Source organism: Bos grunniens, chromosome 2, assembly GCF_055505025.1.
Source record: "Bos grunniens cultivar Pamir isolate PY7600 chromosome 2, Bosgru_T2T1.0, whole genome shotgun sequence".
NCBI classification, from domain to species: domain Eukaryota; kingdom Metazoa; phylum Chordata; class Mammalia; order Artiodactyla; family Bovidae; genus Bos; species Bos grunniens.
The window spans coordinates 22,802,306-22,824,666 of NC_141166.1; the positions used below are offsets into that span (position 1 = coordinate 22,802,306).

General features: G+C 38.2%; 1 pseudogene; it reads right to left on the bottom strand.

Annotated features, from left to right (window-relative positions):
• LOC147377755 (small ribosomal subunit protein eS4 pseudogene) overlaps positions 1-21,464 on the bottom strand; it is a 28,297-nt pseudogene extending 6,833 nt beyond the window's left edge.
• Positions 21,465-22,361: the final 897 nt, after the last annotated feature.

A 22,361-nucleotide genomic window follows, 5' to 3' on the forward strand; every position in this document is an offset into this window, starting at 1 on the left:
CTCTGGTCATGTGGTTTATACACTATGGCATCAGAATCTGAGGCCGTCTTTCACCGAAGGAAGGTTCTTATGATCCTTGTGCCTAATGTGTTTGAGGAAGATGGGCTACAACAATAATGCCTATTTGAACTAGGAGCGCTGGACAAAATCATAAGTAATCGTGGATTTTAACAATTTGTTGAAAAGATAAAATATTAGACTCTAATATCATTGGGAGGCCAGGAAAGCCTAGTTAGGTTGACAAATATTCTATGCCATTGATTCTGTCTTAGTCTTCCCTCTGCTCAGTCTTTTAAAAATTTCTCTCAATGAGACAAAAATTATAATTATCCACAGTTCTTTATAAGGAAATCCTAGACATGATTCTGCAGGGTGCTATAAGTGGAAACAGGAGTTTCTTCATGGTATTAAAGCAACAAAATAAGACATCATCATCTTTGGGAGAATAGTGATGAAATAAGAATAATCACCTGATCCACAGCTTGGCTACTCAAAGAAGACTCTATAATGGATAGTATGGGATAGTAAGTGAGTGGAAATGTATGCGTTATTATCCGGAGAGTCACCTGGGTATTATAAATTGATGTAGTAAAACAGTTTTGGAAAGCAATTTGGCAACCTGTCTAAAAAGCTATAAAAACCTTTATACCTTTTGACCCAGTAATATCTCCCCAGAGAATTTACTCTGAGGAAATAATTCAAAAAAGGAACACAACTATATGCATACAATTATTAATTATAGCATTAACTCAGCCATTGGAAAAGATGGAAACAACCTACATATCTAACAATAGAAGGGTAGTAAATTACAGGACATTAAATTGTAAAAAATATCAGATAGCCACTATAATTGTAATTTTGAATGCTGAATAAACATGAAAAATATATTCAATGGAGTTAATGAAAACAAAGAGTACAAAATTGCAGGTATTTAATGATTAAGTTTTTCCAAAAAGATTTACATTTGGATAAAGATTTTAAGGAGGACAGAGGAGACTGGTGTGCTGCAGTACGTGGGGTTGCAGAGTCGGACACAACTTAGTGACTGAACAACAACAACAAAAAGATTTTAAAGGAACTAAAAGAAAGTACAAACAGTAGTATATTTTAAAAGTTGGCTTCAGATTGAAACCAGTTTTATGTTGACATATTTTAATGCTCTGATCAAACTATATGTAATAACTAAAAATCAGAAAAGAATTTGTGCTACTAAGTCTCACGTATTCATCTTGTTTCCACTGTGCTTGTTAAAGATCGGAGATAGGAACAGTGGTTAACTGTGTTATTCTTTATACTGATGATTGTAAACATACCCTCAATAATTGAATTGTTTTCAGTCACTGCAGTTTATTAAGGTCACGTTACAACGTCCCTCGTGGTCCAGTGGTAAAGAAGCTGCTTTCTAATGCGGAGGAAACGGGTTCAATCCCTGGTCCTAGAAGATTCCCATGCCACATGGCAACTACACAAGTAAACAAACTGAGCCCGTGCTCTGGAGCCCATAAGCTGCAAGTGCTGAGCCCACACGCCGCACTACTGAAGCTCAAACTCCCTAGTAGCCCGTACTCTGCCACAGAAGAACCACCACAATGAGAAGCCTGTGCATTGCAACGAGAGAGTAGCCCCACTCACTGCAACTAAAGAAAGCCCATGTGTAACAACGAAGACCCAGCACAGCCAAAAATAATAATACGATTTTAAAAAGATCAGACTAGTAAATATGATTTTTTAACTGCATACACATTAAGTACTTTATTTCTTGTTTCCAGTTGGATTATAATATTACTTAAATTCCTAACTGGGTCCCTACTTCAGTATGCTCCATTTTTAAAATGCAATTTGTGTTTATTTTATTTATTTACTGAAGGTCTAATATATGCAAGGTACAAATAGGTAGGGGAGAAGAGAGCCCACTGTCACTTTCCATAACACACACATTCTCTTTATGCAAATCTTTTGATCCTCTTGGTTCTCTATGAATGTAGCTGATAGGCATTTCTCCTCAATGTGACAACTTCAACTTCTTTCAGTTCAGTTCAGTCGCTCAGTCATGTCCAACTCTTTGTGACCCCGTGGACTATAGCATGCCAGGTTTCCCTGTTCTTCACTATTTCCCTGAGTTTGTTCAAACTCATGACCATTGAGTCAATGATGCCAACCAACCATCTTATCATCTGTCGCCCTCTTCTCCTGCCCCTAGTCTTTCCCAGCATCAGAGTCTTTTCCAATGAGTCAGCTCTTCGCATCAGGTGACCCAAGTATTGGAGTTTCAGCTACAAGATCAGTCCCTTCAATGAATATTCAGGGTTGATTTCCTTTAAGATCGGCTAGTGTGATTTCCTTGCAGTCCAAGGGACTCTCGAGAGTCTTTTCCAGAACTACGGTTCAAAAGCATCAATTCTTCCCCGCTCAGCCTTCTTTATGATCTAATACATACATACATGACAACTGGAACAACCGTAGCTTTGGCTATACAGACCTTTGTCAACGAAGTAATGTCTCTACTTTTTAATATGCTGTCTAGGTTGGTCATAACTTTTCTTCCAAGGAGCAAGCATCTTTTAATTTCACAGCTGCAGTCACTATCCGCAGTGATTTTGGAGCCCAAGAAAATAACGTCTTACCAAAACCATAAATAATTCAAGAAAGACAGAAAGAAACACGTTTTACAAAGACTCACTTTGTGTATGAGCACGTGTTTTAATATACATTCTTTATTTTAATATTAACAATAATGCTTAATTTTCTGAGTGTTTAATATGTGCCAAGCACTTTGCAAGAGCTTTACTTATAACATCATGTTCAATTCCCACAATGCCAAGGTAAGCAATTATTCTCCATCACAGACAGAATTAAACTAAGGTAGCAAAGATGAAATAGTGAAATTTAATATGAATTTAATTAATTTATAAAGGTGGAACTGGACACTTTAGTTTTTCCCTGAGAAACATATACATATATTTTTTAAATATTGTCAGTAAACTCATGATTTCATTGAGGCCAGCATATAGATTTCAGAAAATAATTTGATATAAAATGTGAAATAATTGGATTTAAAGAAGTTACTCTAACTTAATAAAGTGTTACACCCTTCCTAAAGATAAAGTAAAATGTATAAAATCTAAGTTATCTTTCCAGTTCTTAAATAGGTTAAGCTACTTGATAAAACATCACTTGCTTATTGTGGATCAGACAATTTTACAGCTTGATTTAAATCGCTCTTGGGACTAATATGAATCAGCTTATTTATGAAGAATCAATCCTAAGATTTATTTCTTCTCTGGAGTACTGATAAACAAACACTTTAAAAAAAATCTAGAAAATAGCATTTCTATACTTTAAAGAGATACTGGCGAAGTTGATTTATCTATTTTATTAGAGGTTATAAATAACTAAGTAGATCTAACTGGTATATATTTGACAGTTCCCATGTTTATTTGATAAAATGAACCTATTTCTCAACAGAATTTTTATAGCTAAATATATAATTGTGCCCTGTGGTGTAACATCATTATAGATATATACAAAGCCATCACTGGGGCTTTGCTGGTGACTCAGATGGTAAAGAATTCTCCTGCAATTCAGGAGACGGGTTTCGATCCCTGGGTCGAGAAGATCCTCTGGAAAAGGAAATGGCAACTAGCTCCAGTCTTCTTGACAGGAAAATCCCACAGACAGAGGTGACTGGCAGGCTACAGTCCAGGGGGTCACAAAGAGTCAGTCACAACTGAGCACACAAAAATATATACACACAATGGTTAGAAGTGTTGTACTGGCTTTAACATATTTAAGATAAAATAAATAAGCATGACTTTATTTAATTCTTGATTCAAAGATGCTAAATGATTTAACTTTTTCCCAGCAGTGATACCTTGATTAATTCATCCTCTGGGAAGGAGGCTCAGCCTTATTTATATGAGTTCAACAGTTTTAACTAAAAACATCAATTGGAGGATGGAAAAAAAAAAAAAAACTTCTCTTTAAATGAAATACCAAACATTTACAAACCAGAGGAGACAGCTTTTGTTGCTGTTTGTTTTTCCCTTTCCCTGAAGTCCCTGAAGTACCTAGCTGTACACCAGTAGTCAGCCCAAGCCAACAGGTTCTGGAGCCCAGACCAGGTACTCATATTTTAAGATTTATTTTATGTATCAAACACTTTGATGGGTCTACTATATAGTAGGCATAGTTCCAAGCTCTTGGTTAATATTTACTAATTTTATCCTTATGGCAACTCAGAAGAAGATGATACTCTTTATATACTCATTTTAAAGATAAAGAAACTTAGGTGCACAAACTTTAACCAACATTCCTAAAATCACAGAACAAGCAAGTGGTGGAAGCTGGACCTAAGTGCTGTGGATAGAATATTTGATCATCATCACCAGTATATGAGGCTATCTCTCCAGATCTTGGCCAAATGATTTGGTGGCTAGATCCTCCTGAGCACTTAACCTCTCTGAGGTTCAGTCTTTTCGGTTGAAAAACGAGAACAGTATCTACAATCAATGACTTCTGTGAGTCTGCACATACCAGTTTTGATGTTTTCATTCCTGTGTATCCCTCCCCAGCATAGATCTTCCCAGCAACCTACTAGAGTTGGTATTGGTTCTATCCAATAACACATTATATTATAAACTATATCCTATTTTGTACTCATCTTATTAGACTTGTAGTAGCATCAGGGTGTGCTAATGTGTCTAATCTACTCTACGTTGTGTTCCCAGTGCCCACAGAGGACCTGGAATGTAGGAGGAATTTAATCAATATAATTTTGTGAAAGAGTGAATGTACAATTTTCCTAATATCCATGGAATATTCATCAACAACATGTTAGCAAATGCATCTTTATCAATAGGCATGCAATAATAAAAGTAGCATTTCCTAGGAAATATTAAATAAAATCAAGATTGTGCAAAGGGGAATCAAAATGAAAGCACAAAAGCAGTTGACAAATCTTTAAATTATTGATGTACCAAATGGATGCCTTTTCCCTTTGAGATAAAAGTGTGAATTAAACCAAGAGCACTAAGGCCATGGTTAAAATGAGAAACACCAATCAATAAAGCAAAAATAAACCAAAAAATGTAATTGGACTCACAACCCAAGGTGTTTAAATGACATTTTTCTGGCAGCCTGGTCCTGTCAAATGACCATTAGAACTAACTACCAGAGTCACAAGCCTTGGAGGCTGACCCTACTTTAGCTGAAGCTGAAGGAAATTTCTATATGTGGTTACCAATTATCTTAGACAGAAAGATCCAACTTAAATTGTATTCAGAAGATAGAGTGGCCCAGTACAGCCACTGCTCACAAATACAACGGCTTCATCTGGCCATATCTGCAACCAGTGGGCTTCTTGCTTCTTGCCTATGACTCTGATTTCTAGAACTCAAACTCAAAACTATATTAAAATTAAAACTTACAGGCAAAATTGTCATAGATCTTAAATTTTATGCTGAGAGATTTTATATGAAGCAGATTGGTTTTCTTACACCTTAGTTTGGGAATTTCATTAGCAAGCTGGGCATATATAAAACAAATCACTGAGCTGTTTGACAGTATAATGACTCACCATTAAAAAAAAAAGAAAAGAAAAATACTGAAATGTTTCTAAAATGAAGAGTCAAACTACAGAAGGAAGCTGATATGCTTTTACAAAATGGGCCTGAGGACAAAAACCAAAGATAAATGTGTATGTTTAAAATTACTTGTGGGCAAGGCTCCCATCTTAAATATTTGAAGTATTCAGGCCTCCAGGCACCTGTTCAAGTTTGTGCTGATTCTCTCCAGGCAGCTGCTTACTTGCCTCTGCTTCAAGCTGGACCTGAACATGGTCCAGGATGTAGCATTGATGAGCAAGTTCAGCTGGTGCTAAATGACAGGTGTTGGCTCCTGATTGCCTTCAGTGGCATGGTGGGGGATATTTCTTAACAGAGGGAAAGAGAGGAGACATCAAACACTTGCTCTTCCAATTCAATGTTTTAATGTTTGTCCAAATCAATGTTTAATGTTTAATGAAAGGCATAGACTAGCAAAAGAAATAAGTTAATACCAGGCTTACAGAAAACTTTTTCTTAATGAATGCACACTGGTAGCCCAACAAAGAGGTGACATGGCTCGTAAGATCTAGGATACTTTACAAAGTCCATTATCCACAGGGCATGCTCTTATGATCACTAAAGCCTTGAATCCAGGTGGATGGGTTGACCCAATGGTCAAGACAATTGCAAGATCTCACTGTGTCAGCCTCTAGACCACGGTCTGTGGGCCACTAACTGAGAAGGCATGGAATGCACTTTCCATATGTATATGAAGCTAACAGAGGTACTTCTACAACCAGATGGGCACAGAAATGCTCCCAAGTCCATCCTAGAATCCAGTGAGACTTTTCTGGGTGACAATAGAGCACATCAACGAATTATGCCCTGAATGGTAAATCCAGCCTACTGCTTATTTGATTAAATAAGCATTGAATCAAAATAAGCAGTAGGCTGGATTTTATGTGTGCATTTTATATTGAAAGGAATCTAGAAGGCTATTTAATGACCTGTAAAAAATTTATGAATTTCAAATTGCAGTAGCTGAAAATAAAGTTTTATTGGAACACAGCCACACAGCATTTGTTTACATATTATATATGGCTACTTTTGTGACAGAGTAGTTGTAACATAGACTATATCATTCACTGAGTATAAATTGCTTGCTATTTGGCCTTTTACCAAAATGGTTGCCAATAAACATATAGTATATGGCATTTGACATTGGTATAGCCTCTTACTAGTTGTGATAATCGGTAACTCTGAGCCTCAGTTTGCTCAGCTGTAAGGGGATATTATGGAGAAGGCAATGGCAACCCACTCCAGTACTCTTGCCTATAAAATCCCATGGACAGAGGAGCCTGGTGGGCTGCAGTCCATGGGGTCGCTGAGGGTTGGACACGACTGAGCGACTTCACTTTCACTTTTCACTTTCCTGCATTGGAGAAGGAAATGGCAACCCACTCCAGTGTTCTTGCCTGGAGAATCCCAGGGACGGGGGAGCCTGGTGGGCTGCTCTCTATGGGGTCGCACAGAGTCAGACACGACTGAAGTGACTTAACAGCTTAGCAGCAAGGGGATATTAATATTCATTTCAGGGTTCTTGGGCATATTACATGAGATAAGGTGTGATAAAGTACCTAACATAATGGCAGTAAATGGTTAATATTTTTATTCATAATGTAATAAGAAAGATAATAAATATCATATTTCCTGGTCTCTATGTTATGATTCTGAATAATGTGAGAGGCCACGAGTCTCCCTACAATTCCAGGCTGTTTGAGAGTATATTGGATATTTTCTCAGGCAGGGATCCGTTCCATAGCAAAATTCCATAGACTAATGACTTAAAAGGGCTTCCCAGGTGGCCCAGTGGTAAAGAATCCTCCTGCCAATGCAGAAGATGCAGGAGATGTAGGTTCAATCCCAGGGTCAGGAATATCCCCTGGAGTAGGAAATGACAACCATCACCAGTATTCTTGCTAGGTCAATGTCATGAAAAGAGGAGCTTGGTGGGCTATAGTCCACAGGGTTGCAAGCAGTGGGACACAACTGAGTGACTGAGCATGCAGATGGCTTCAAAACAGAAATGCATTTCCCACAGTTCTGCTGATCAGGAAGCCCAGTGGTTGGGACCCCACCTGGTCAGGTTCTAAGGCAACCTCTCTTCTTGGCTTGCAGGTTCTAAGGAAACCTCTCTTCTTGGCTTCTTTACTCATTGTATTCTCACATGGTAGAGAAAGAAAGGCAGAGAATGAGAAGACTCTGGTGTTTCTTCTTCTTGTGAGGGAAATTATCCCATCATGGGGCTTCATCAACATTAGCTCCTCTAAACCTACTTACCTCTCAAAAATTCCACCTCCAAATACCATCACTTTGGGGATTAGGATTTCAACATATGAATTTGGGATGGGAGACAGTAAATCCAAAACAGATATTGAATCTCTGGCAGCTGTTCCACTGTTTTTCCAGTGTGTAGTAGTGTTCAATTCAATATCAGCTTTAGGAAAGAATCCCTGTTAGTCTTAGCCAGTGGGGCCCTTTTGTCAATAAGAGAGGGACTTTTTATTTATCTCAGTGACTATAAAGTGTCATTGCATTAACTGACGGCAAATGTGTGTGTGTGTGTGTACGCGCGTGCTAAGTTGCTTCAGTTGTGTCTGACTCTTTAAGACCCTATGGACTGGAGCCCACCAGGCTCCTCTGTCCATGGGACTCTCTAGGCCAGAATACTAGAGTGCATTGCTGTTTCCTCCCCCAGGGGATTTTCCTGACCCAGCGATTGAACCCGCATCTCTTACACCTACCACATTGGCAGATGGGTTCTTTACCACTAGCACCACCTGGGAGCCCCATATATATATAAGATTAAACAAAAAATCACACCCCAAAACTCAGCATCACCACTTATGAATGTCACCCCTTTCCTGCAGAGACCGGTGAACAGATGTAAAGCCTAAAACTTCTACAGAATTTTACAAACATCGTTCCATGATCAGGCAATCCAGTTCAAGGTAAAAGAAGGGATAGGAGAGTCAAGCCACAAGAGCCAGAGAACAAAGAATGCCTTAAGCCAGCCACGCATCTCATGTTTCCTGCCTGTGAGCTTCTCAGTCCTTTAGAGCTTAATTCACTTTGAGTTAGATTTCTTGAATTTCACCAACAATGTAAACTAATTACTGCAACTGGTACCTGCCTGTAGATTCAAGTTGAAAGCCGACCTACCTGTATCACTCAGATGTCCAGTAGAGAATCAGAGTGCAGTGACTCATCAATTCACTATAATTGTATATGTTGAGATCCATTTATAACTTATAAAATATCTCATATACCTTGCTCAATAAACTTCACTTTGTACTTAGGGCCACTGTGTTCAAAGCACTGTGCTCAAGCTGGGGAAGATGCAAAGATGAATCAACACATTACTAGACTTCAAGGACTTAAGGACCTTGTGGAGAGGAGCAACATATAAACTACATGAGAAATTAAAATAGGAGGTGAAACAAAATGAGGCACATGTTCAACACAGCATTAGAGCCAGAGACCAGAGTTACTGCCCCCATTAGATACTCACAACAGCTCTGCGGGGGAGACTGAACAGATGTTTTTATCCTCATTGTTACAGATTAGAAGATTCTGAAAGGTCCAGTGTGACTGGGGTAATTAGTTCTACATTAATTGTGCTCAGTGATTTTGGCTCAAAGCCCAATGTTCTTTTCATTCTTCCATGAAATTTCTTAAAAATAATAACAGCATTGTAGATAAAAGGTATTGTGTATTAAACATTTCATAAAGGGCTGACATATAGCAACCTGACATACACTGTCAAGGAATAAAATGTGAAATGTATAAGATAATGGGAGCGCACTCTGAGCAACCTAAGGTCACCTGTTCCAGTTAAGGAGAAGCTACCACTCAGCTCATTATTGGTCGATATTACGAGAATTTTCTACTTTTTAAGAGATTCGTCATCTAAAGTGTATATGGAATTTAAAAAGCATTTTCACATTTTAATCAAGTCCTATCAAGTCTACCTCCAAAATACATATTGAACTTGTCTACTTCCTTCCATCTGTCTGCAATATCCTCCTAAATGATCTTCCAGATTCCAGTGCTATCCCTTTCTTATACACCCTCCAAACAATGGTCAGAGTGATGCATTTAATAATAAAGGCTATCATCTCTTTATATACCCTAAATACTCATCGATCAGGATTTAACATGGAAGCCCAGACATCCTGGGTATTATAGGAATAATTGGCCTCTTTTAAAGATTAGATCTTACACAAATATGGTAAGAAGTGGTTATGTGAAAGAGTTTGAAACTGAAACTAAAAAAACAAACAAACAAACAGAAAAGTCATTGACTCGTCACCCAATGCACTGATGTGGCTAGAAACCTAAATCTCACTGTGTGTGTGTGTGTTTAAATAGGTTTATATGCATGTATAGACAGAGAAGAAGAGGGTGACAGAGGATGAGACGGTTGGATAGCATCACCCACTCAATGGGCATGAGTTTGAGCAAACTCTGGGAGACAATGAAGGACAGGGAAGCCTGGTGTGCTGCAGTCCACTGGGTCACAAAGAGTCAGATATGACTTAGCAACTGAACAATAGACAGATATATAGGCATATATTTTTCAGTAATTATATTTATTTTTATATGGGGTCCTGTTTATATAATTCATCATAGTTTGTATATATGCAAATTTATTAAAATTAATAAGTGTATAGGTTTAACTACACTTATGGGTATGTCAATGTCTGTACAAGAAGGTTCAAATCTGATATCAGATAGAATTCTGACGTTGGCACATTGGATAAAGCAATATCTCCACACAGCTTATTTCTAGCTGGAGAACTACATTTTACACATGAAAACAAAGGACCAGATCATGCATGATTTTACCAAGATATATCATAGAGATGATTTTTATTCGAAGACCAATATTTCCAACTAGGAAGCTTATATCAGACAGTTAACAAATCAAAATTATCTTAAGACCCAAAGCACCATCCCTGAAGAAGGGCAAGGCAACCCACTCTAGTATTCTTGCCTGGAAAATCCCATGGACAGAGGAGCCTGGTGGGCTACAGTTCATGGAATTGCAAAGAGTCAGACACAATCAAGCAACTGAGCACAAACCACCTTGCCAAGAACATTTCTACTATTTGGGATTTAAATTTCTCTTGTTCACAAAGTAAAGACTCACACTGTCTATCTACCTGCAGGTATTTAGTCTTCATGGGCAAAGTGATCTCATGGGTTTTTGTACATTTTACCTCCATATATTATGAAGAGTAAGAAATTCCACCTAACTGTCTCACAGGATCCCTAGGACTCTGGAACTTTTTTAAAGATTTGAAAGGACTATGAGGCAGTCTGTGGAACAAGTGGATGTGATGGAAAACCACATTACTCAGAGATGACCTTAAGTGAAAGTCACTCAGTTGTGTTCAACTCTTTGAGACCCCATGGACTAAGCAAGTGGTCTATTGAATTCTCCAGGCCAGAATACTGGAGTGGGTAGCCTTTCCCTTCTCCAGGGGATCTTCCCAACCCAGGAATCAAACCCAGGTATCCCACATTGCAGGCGAATTCTTTACCAGCTGAACCACAGGGAAGCACAAGAATACTGGAGTGGGTATCCTATCCCTTCACCAGTGGATCTTCCCAACTCAGGAATCCAATGGGGATCTCCTGCATTGCAGGTGGATTCTTTATCAACTGAGCTATCAAGGAAGCCCAATCTTAGAGAATTCCGTTTCTTCGGCATTTACTCTCACAGTGCCCAATACAAAGCATGTGCATGACAAATCCACATGCTTTGCATTTGCATTTATTTGTTGAAACAATGATTCAATGGGATGAATGAAAATAAAACCACGTTGTAATATTATGGCTATGTGATTCTCTAGAATCTGGGACTTTACTTTGTGGTGGAGCCAAACAGTAAGAGAATTTAACACTAAAGTGCTTTTTCTTTTTCACTCCATGCAGCGCTCCTCCAAAAAACAGAATTAGGCTGCTAGCACTTACCATGAACACCAAATATGTACAAGGCGTGGAGACACACTAACCATTCTGTCTGCTCAGATGGCATGCATATTCAATACATGGGCTTAGTCAACCGTTTGTTACATATTGCAATTCTTCACATTCTAGACTCTTGATATAGATCTTGATGTTAAAACGTTTTAACCTACAGAAGCACTGTCAAGCTCAACAAGTCTCACCATGATCAGTTTTCATAATGCTATGCTTTCATGCACACGTCGGTGGTTGGTGTCACCTCTATCTAGTATTTTGTCCATTAAACCAAACCTGAAATGCACAATGTAATAACAGGCAAACTTCAAGCAAAAATATTTTTTCTCAATACTTATCCATGGAGAAATTTAACAGAGATGATCAAAGGTTTTCTCCTTTCCATGGGTGAGGACTAAATCAAATCCTCATCTTGTCCTGATCCCTACAAGAAACAGAAAACATATCTAAGAGTTCTAATGTTTGAAGACATTAGATTACATGCATGTCAGATTTTCTAACTGATTATAACTCAATTCAAAACAACACAGAAATTTATCCACAACTAAAAGATGTGACAGCAGCCGTGAAATTAAAAGATGCTTGCTCCTTGGAAGAAAAGTTATCACCAACATAGACAGCAGAGACATTACTTTGCCAACAAAGGTCCATCTAGTCAAAGCTATGGTTTTTCCAGTAGTCATGTATGGATGTGAGAGTTGGGCTATAAAGAAAGCTGAGTGATGAAGAATTGATGCTTTTGACCTGTGATGTTGGAGAAGACTCTTGAGAGTCCCTTGGACTGCAAGGAAATCCAACCAGTCAATCCTAATGGAAAACATTCCTAAGTATTCATTGGAAGGACTGATGCTGAAGCTGAAACTCTAACACTTTGGCTACCTGATACAAAGAACTGACTCACTGGAAAAGACTCTGAAGCTGGGAAAGACTGAAGGCAGGAGGAGAAGGGAACAACAGAGGATGAGATGGCTGGATGGCATCACCAACTCAATGGACATGAGTTTGAGTAAACCCCAGGAGTTGGTGACAGACAGGGAGGCCTGGTGTGCTGCAGTCCATGGGTTGCAAAGAGTCAGGCACGACTGAGCGACTGAACTAAACTGAAATAATTGGTGCTTACATTTTGAATGCAAAGTAAAAAGACAAAAAGAATGACAATCCTACAGATAATGTGGATAGCAGAGCAAAACTTGTGTGTGCCTATCAAAGTGTGTAACTGCTTCAACTTTTTTTCTTTTAGACATATTTGAAACCAAGTCGACATAAGAATCTGTTACATGGTTTGTGTGCTAAATCACTTCAGTTGTGTCTGACTCTTTGTGGCCCAATAGACTGTAGCCCACCAGGCTCCTTTGTCCATGGGATTTTCCAGGCAAGAATACTGGAGTGGGTTGCCATGCTCTCCTCCAGTGAATCTTCCTGACCCCGGGATCAAACTCACATCTGTTATGTCTCCTGTATTGGCAGGTGGGTTCTTTACCACTAGCACCACCTGGGTTACTAAAGTATAAATATAGAAAATAAGATGTAACACAGGACATAGAAATCATTTTTTACCGATCCTATAAGACTGTCTATCCGACTTGTCCCATAAGCATTACTGGACAAACTTGGTTTTAAAATATCAGGAAAGCAGAATTCACATTTCCTATTTCTATATTGGTCATTCCTTCTAGATTATAGTTCTTTATATCTCATTATACCTCTAAGTGTATTTAGGTTTTTTGTTTTTGTTTTTTCTGAGATATTGGCAAGTATTACCATGTTTGTTTTCTGAGTCTTAATAATTTCTTCTAAATCACTGTGGTCTTCAATTTTATCCTTCAAGCAACGTTACGACTCTTCACTTATCTATATTGTTTCTGCAATTTTAAATTTGTTTAAATTTTTCGTCCTTTATTATTTCCTATCCTTCCTCTTCTTTCTCACTCTCTTTTTCCTTCTGTCTGTCTTTTTTTCCCCTCTATTCTCATCTTCATCTTTCCTTTCTCCTGCATAGGTCAATTTTGCATAGATTCTGCATAGATAAATGGCTAATTTATCTCTTTTAATCTCATCCCCTACCCCATCTTTTCCTACACATATTAGTCTCCAGGCTTAAACTTATCATTTTCAATTCAGAGACTTCACATTTGCTGTTTGTCTGGCCTGGAATGCTCTTTCCCCAGTCTTTCTCTTTCCCATCAAAGCTATCATATATAGCTGTGTACTGTGTACCACACAATTCCCGGGGTAACACTCATTAAGCTATTATGTGACTGATTTCCCCAGTTTTGCAACATGGTGGTCTGATTTCTACCTTAAGAAACTCAGCTTATATATCTTTAAATAGGCCTTTTCTCACAATCATATCTAAAGTCCCTCTACCTATCCCACTCAATCTGGTAACTCTTCATTTCATCCTGTCGATTTCTTTCATAACACTTATGGGAATCAGTAATTATTCCACATATTTATTTATTGCATATTAATCATATCTATTCTCTAGACTAAACTTTCTTGAGTTTTGTGATCTCCTGTGCCTTGGTCTAAGTTGTATTGTGTAATACCTGTTACATCTTTAACTATGCCTGACACATACAAGGCCCTTTATAAATCAGTGTTGAATAAAGAAAAAAAAATAATTATCTAGTGAATACAGTTTCCTTGAATATATTCATTTTTATTTCTCATTACAATTAGATGGAATAAAAACCAGTCTCCAAATAATGATCTCACCATCCATCTGTTGTATATTACATCATTTCTTTGGTTGCATGAATCTATCCTTTCTTTGAAGGTGTTTGATTAAAATTTAATTGTGCTTGTAAAATATAACTTATTTTAAATATTGCTTTAACATTTTTGTTGATGTGCAAATATGTTTGATGATGGCAAGGTGCAAGTAAAGCTTGCATGGAGGTTGGTCTAGGATGGTCAGTGAGGGAGGAAGCAGAAGAGAGTTTATTGATGGAGTAATAGAAAAGTCCCACAGAGATTTTCCATCTACTTTGTAATTCTAACCAAGCCTGCCTGGCTCTTCACTGCTGAACGGGTAATGAGACTGAAAGTGACACTCGTAATGCCCTCAACTATATCACTTCTTCCCGGCTGATTTCAGGACAGTGATGGTGGATAGTTCCCTGCACTTTGCAGCTTTCTGATAAGAGATCTTCTGCTTCGCTTTCTGATATCTTGAAAGGCCATTCAGCCAAGCATAGAAACAACCCACCAGTGGAGGAAAGGACAGGAGAATTAATACCCTTGGGAACAATTTCCAACTATGGAGGGGTGGGGTTTTGTGACTAAATGTCCTAGTCCCACTCTCTTTTGTGGGACATATCTGAAGCAGTTTCTACATTAGTTAGTACTCAAGGTTACCCAGAAGCCAATGCTGCACTTGGTATTGGGTTTATTTTTCCTGGTCTCACTCTCCCCACTACCTCTCTAGTGAGTTGTAGAATTATCCTCCAGAATAAACCACAAGGATTCAAATATTTCTCTTAGCAACTACTTTTGCATGTGTGTCATTTCAAGCATCTCTGACTCTTTGCAACCCTGTGGACTGTAACCCACCAGCCTCCTTTGTCTATGGGATTTCCCAGGCAAGAATACTGGAGTGGGGTTGCCATTCCCTTCTCCAAAGGATCTTCCTGACCCAGGGATTGAACCCGTCTCCTTTGTTTCCCACAACTACTTTTGGGAGACCCCAAATAGGTAAAAGCCATTAAATTTTGTCCCCTCTTATTTAATCTGTACCCCATCCATACTCTTCACAAGAACCTTTGTCACAGTTATGTACTATTACTATGTAATAAATTCAGAAAATGCCTAAAGTAAAATAAAAATAGCTGGAGAAAAAGCTAGTCTTTTTAAAAACTTTGCACCCAAAGGTTCAGCATTCTTATCTAAGTAATATTGCTTCTTTTGACCTAGACCATCCCACTTTATGGGCTTCCCTAGTGGCTCAGCTGTTGAAGAATCCACCTGAATTGCTGGAGACCTGGGTTCAACCCCTGGATTGGGAAGATCTCCTGGAGAAGGGAACAGCTACCCACTTCAGTATTCTGGCCTGGAGAAATTTGTCCATGAGGTTACAAAGACGTGACTGAGCAATTTTCACTTTATCTCATTTTATACATCAAAAATCATAATGTTTATCTTTTTATGACTCTTGCAAATGAGATACTGAATAAGATTTAAGAAAAAAGAAACAACATAAGACACACAAGGACTTAAATTCATACCCAGGCTTCAGCATTTCCTACTTTTCAAAATGGGGAAATCATTCTTCACCTCTCCAGACTTACTAAATTGGTAATTGTAATATACATCTTACAGGTTAATTTTAGTGGTCAACTGTAAAGCATACCTCACTACACTAGCCTTTTATGCTTCAGTTAAAAGAAAAAAAAATTGTGTCTAACTACTTTATATGGCTAATATACTAACATGGGAAAAAAGTCTCCAAAATATAGATATAAAGAAAGAAAATTATATGTTTTTTGATATATGTACCATATGCATCATATCATATGTACCACATGTATATGTGCCAAATATATATGTATGTATATGTGTATACATGTACTTATATGGTGCATATACATATATGTATATGGTAGATGTATACACATACTATGTTTAAAACAAACCCACATGACTTTAAAACTGTACATATGTATATGCATATACATACCTAAACATGCATTTTATATATGAAAATATGAGAGAATATGTAAATACACTGCAAAAATTCTGAAAGATGCATATGAATTTGTGGGTGAAACACCAAAGTGGATTTCGCATTTTATGCTATATACTTCCCCAACTTCTGTCCTTTATGATAGTAAGAGTACCTACTCATGTATTTCTTGTGTAATAAATAGATCACATATTAATATTTCCCATTCTTATTTTATATATGGAACTTCTCTTATGCAAAATTTTACAGAAACTATTTTAATGTGGAAACAAACAAAAGGCAGTATTTTTTGCTATGAAACAATAGTATGGTGCTTGGGCCATGGTAAACATTCCAAAAATGTTAATTGAGTATATTAAGGAGTAAGTAAATAAATGACTGACCAATTATTGTCACCAAAGCTCCAATCTCTAAAGTGGACCTATCATCATTATTATTGTTCAGCAACATAAAATCCAATACAATCTGAAAGCTGAAATTAAACAGCTTGAATGAGGTTCCTAGAAACTCACTGTTACTTTCTATTTAATTTCTTACAATACTTTTCTAGGGTTGTTGTTATGACTGGAAATGATCGTGGAATGGTGTGTAGTCAATAGAAGTTGGAGAGATGAGTTGATTGTACAGAAGCATTTTTTAAAATTTTAAATATTAGTATTGTTTTCATCAAGATTGCTGTTTACTAAACTTATTGTGATAATCATCTCATGATGTATGTGATATATGCAAGTCAAATCATTATGCTTTAGACTTTAAACTTATAGCACTGTATGACACTTATTATCTCAATAAAACTGGAAGAAAATAGATAGCTGCAAGAAACAACACTAATAAATCCATATCTAGAAAATGATCACACAACACACAATGTAATACAAAATATATTTGCATTGAGTTAAATAATAAATATGGGCTTCCCTGGTAGCTCAGATAGTAAAGAATCTGCCTACAATGCAGGAGACCCAGGTTTGATCCCCTGAAGAAGGAAATGACTACCCACTCCAGTTATTCTTGCCTGGAAAATTCCATGGACAGAGGAGCCTAGTGAACTACAGTCCATGGGCTCACAAAAAGAGTCAGACACAACTGAATGACTAACACAAAAAATCAATATAAAGTCAAAATGTATTATTTTAATCCACATGATCATACCACTATTCAGAATAATAGATTCAATTTATTTTCATTAAATTCTTTGAAATTGTTATTATCATGAAAAGTGATATTTGTGATTAAAAACTCTGCTTAGGCATGCAGCAGCTCATGCTTGGTTAGATAAAACTCAGTTTTATATATTTAAGTGTTCAAACTCCTGGCTCACTGTTAGACTAATGTTGCTGTTTATCTATTACCATCACTCTTCCCTTCTCAACATATTCAATCCTTAATCTCTGCAAAACAGGAACGGCAAAATTTAATGTACATGACAGTGCCAGAAATGCTGTTCCGAATCTCATGAGGAAACACATCATCAGTTATCTCTCTGAAATCACTGATCATTTGAATAAAATTCTGGGAGTTAGAAGATGGTGAATGGCAGAGCCAAAGTTTGAATATAAGACATTTGGCTCCAGAGCCAGTAAGTATTAAGTAATACTTAAGTAAGTATTCTTCAAATTAGATAAAGCTTAAAATATTCAGTAAGAATCTACTGTAACCTAATCTTGTTCCAGAAGTAACCAGTCTTGGTATTTTTTTTGCAATGCTAAGTCACTTCAGTTGTGTCCGACTCTGTGCGACCCCATAGACGGCAGCCCACCAGGCTCCCCCATCCCTGGGATTCTCCAGGCAAGAATACTGGAGTGGGTTGCCATTTCCTTCTCCAATGCATGAAAGTGAAAAGTGAAAATGAAGTCTCTCAGTCATCCCCGACTCTTAGCAACACCAAGGACTGCAGCCTACCAGGCTCCTCCGTCCATGGGATTTTCCAGGCAAGAGTACTAGAATGGGGTGCCATTGCCTTCTCCGATCTTCTTCTTCTTCTTCTTCTTCTTCTTCTTCTTCTTCTTCTTCTTCTTCTTCTTCTTCTTCTTCTTCTTCTTCTTCTTCTTCTTCTTCTTCTTCTTCTTCTTCTTCTTCTTCTTCTTCTTCTTCTTCTTCTTCTTCTTCCTCTTCCTCTTCCCCTTCCCCTCCTCCTCCTCCTCCTCCTCCTTCTTCTCCTTCTTCTCCTGCATTGTAGGCAGATTCTTTACTATCTGAGCTACCAGGGAAGCCCATATTTATTATTTAACTCAATGCAAATATATTTTGTATTACATTGTGTGTTGTGTGATCATTTTCTAGATATGGATTTATTAGTGTTGTTTCTTGCAGCTATCTATTTTCTTCCAGATTTATTAAGATAATAAGTGTCACACAGTGCTATAAGTTTAAGAAGAAGGAGAAGAAGGAGATTACACACACCTTGTAATCAATGGAGTTGTAATTTGACTTAGGCAACCTAACTATTTTCCAATCATAGTAACTGTGTCTATTTGGTTTGGCCTGTCAGTCATGTCTGACTCTTTGAAACAGCATGGACTATAGCCTGCCAGACTTCTCTGTCCATGGGACTTCCCAGGCAAGAATACTGGAGTGGGTTGCGATTTGCTTCTCCAGGGGACCTTCCCAACCCAGGCATCCAACCCAGGTCTCCTGCATTACGGGAGGATTCTTTATCATCTGAACCACGACTGAAGCCCATAACTGTGTCTGTATCTATATGCAAATTATGGCACTAGAATTAACTAATATATATGCATTAATCTTAGCATCGGAGAAGGCAATGGCATCCCACTCCAGTACTGTTGCCTGGAAAATCCCATGGACGGAAGAGCCTGGTAGGCTGCAGTCCATGGGTTCACTCAGAATTGGACACGACTGAGCGACTTCACTTTCACTTTTCACTTTCATGCATTGGAGAAGGAAATGGCAACCCACTCCAGTGTTCTTGCCTGGAGAATCCCAGGGACAGGGGAGCCTGGTAGGCTGCCGTCTCAGGGGTCACACAGAGTCAGACATGACTGAAGCGACTTAGCAGCAATCTTAGCATATTTTTAACTACTTTCTAACTTCTCACTTGGCTATCACTAAATTGCATTGACCAAGTAAGCATTTAATTTGAAGGCCATAGCTATTTGTTGTAGGAAATGTAAGGTTGGATTTAGGATTGTAAAAATGGAGTGAATCTGGATAAGTGGAAAATCAATAGAGATTTTTGGACAAAGGGTACTGAACACCTGGCTTTATATATGGAAGATTTATTTATGGTTGGCAGTTAAATAAAAGTGATGCTATTACCATTGCAATAGGAGAAGGCAATGGCAACCCACTCCAGTACTCTTGCCTGGAAAATCCCATGGATGGAGGAGCCTGGTAGGCTGTAGTCCATGGGGTCACTAAGAGTCAGACACGACTGAGCGACTTCACTTTTACTTTTCACTTTCATGCATTGGAGAAGGAAATGGCAGCCCACTCCAATGTTCTTGCCTGGAGAATCCCAGGGATGGGGGAGCCTCATGCGCTACCATCTATGTGGTCGCACAGAGTTGGACACGACTGAAGTGACTTAGCAGCAGCAGCAGCAGGTAAATGTTATTGGAGGCTTACTTTGTGCCAGACATTATATATATATATATATATATATATATATATATATATATATATATATATGTTATATCACTACTAAAGTTCATTTTACAAGTGAACTATCAAGGGCATAAAGGTATGATTTATCTAAGACACATAGCTGGCAAATTTCAGAGGAATGGCTGGAGTCTAGTCATGTCTAATTCCAAACTTGATCCTGCCAAGCTTTTGCAAAACTATGGGAGAAATATCAGTAACTTTAGATATGCAGATGACACCACCCTTATGGAAGAAAGTGAAGAGGAACTAAAAAGCCTCTTGATGAAGGTGAAAGAGGAGAATGAAAAAATTGGCTTAAAGCTCAACATTCATAAAACTAAGATCATGGCATCCTGTCCCATCACTTCACGGCAAATAGATGGGGAAACAGTGAAAACAGTGGCTGACTTTATTTTTCTGGGCTCCAAAATCACTGCAGATGGTGATTGCAGCCATGAAATTAAAAGACACTTATTCCTTGGAAGAAAAGTTATGACCAACCTAGACAGCATATTAAAAAGCAGAGACATTACTTTGTCAACAAAGGTCTGTCTAGTCAAGGCTATGATTTTTCCAGTAGTCATGTATGGTTGTGAGAGTTGGACTATAAAGAAAGCTGAGCACTGAAGATTTGATGCTTTTGAACTGTGATGTTGGAGAAGACTCTTGAGAGTCCCTTGGACTGCAAGGAGATCCAACCAGTCCATTCTAAAGGAGATTAGTCCTGGGTGTTCATTGGAAGGACTAATGTTGAAGCTGAAACTCCAATACTTTGGCCACCTGATGCAAAGATTTGACTCATTGGAAAAGACCCTGATATTTGGAAAGATTGAGGGCAGGAGGAGAAGGAGACAACAGAGGATGAGATGGTTGGATGGCATCACCAACTCAATGGACATAAGGAGTTGGTAATGGACAGGGAGGCCTGGCGTGCTGTAGTTCATGGGGTCGCAAAGAGTCAGACAGGACTGAGCTACTGAACTGAACTAAAATGAACTGATGGACAATTAGAAATAAAAGAAGAGTTAAGAGCTTTTTTTCTGCTGATTTTGAAAAGATGGCAGTCAGTGAAAGAGGCACATCACAGTCTTCTCACTCAGCTTCAATACAAAGCTGTTTCCTGGGTATGTGCCCAGGAATCAGGAGAGATTACAATACAGGATGTGAACTAGATTGAGAAACCTCTCACCAGACAAGACTGCTTAATACCTCAACACCTACTACCCCTGTAATGGTCCTAAGATCATATATTACAGCACTTTAATTGAGAACAGTCTGTTCCGGTTAAGAAGCTTGACTCTTTGTGGAAAGAATTTAACACAGTGTATTCACAGTGTGTCTGAAAACATGGGGATGGGCACATTTCTTTGAGAATTTGACCTTGCTGTTGGGATGAGTTTTTAGTGAAACGCACCCTCAAGCCCTAAACTCAGCTGATGTATTTTTAATCTGAATTTTTCTTAGATTTCGTGGTACATCCGTTGCAGCTCATAACATACTCCACCTTGTGTGCTAGACTTATTCACCTGATATACCTCTCCGCCAACACTTACGGGAAGAACCACAGTCTTTATCACCTGCATGATTATGCTTCCAACATGTGGCATTTTGCATGACATACCTCCCAGATAGAAGATCAGTTCCGAAATATCTGTTCAATGAGTCAGTTTATTCACTTAGTCTCTAATGAAAGGCAAAACCTGCGACAATGACCAGTGCCTTTACTTCTTCTAATACCCTTCAGATTTGTATCTACTTTCCAAGTGTCCACAAAATGACATCAGCATATCATGAGGCGAAGTGTATCCTTGTGAATCTTCAGAGTAAAGGACCCAGAGTACGACACAGAAAGTCTTTTTATGATTTCTGTATTTTTCATGTTAGTGGGATTCTTGGACTTTAACTTTCTTGAAACGTATGCTTAGATGTCTGAAAATCTTCCTAATTGGAAAAGTTGAAGAGTAAGTTTTGGAATTTTCCCTTGAAAACCTGTCATGTCCATGTTCAAGTTGACCTTTTCATGTGGTACACACATGACTAGGCTTCGCCAGAATGAAAAAAGTCAAACAGCATGCATGAATCTCACCATATTTAAATCATTTAACTTTCACTTGGATGGCTGTGTTGTCCTCAGTTAAGGAAAAATGTTTTCCCACAAATGCTTAGGACATCTAAATTAAACTACCTTCTTTGAAACTGAATAAACAAAATCAATGGCAGAACAACTGGAATAAATATTATATATCACATAAATTGTGTATATATGTGTGTGAGCCTGCAGGCGCACTACAGTGTAAGAATGCTGCTGCTGCTAAGTCACTTCAGTCATGTCCGACTCTGTGCGACCCCATAGACGGCAGCCCACCAGGCTCCCCCGTCCCTGGGATTCTCCAGGCAAGAACACTGGAGTGGGTTGCCATTTCCTTCTCCAACGCATGCAAGTGAAAAGTGAAAGGGAAGTCACTCAGTCATGTCCGACT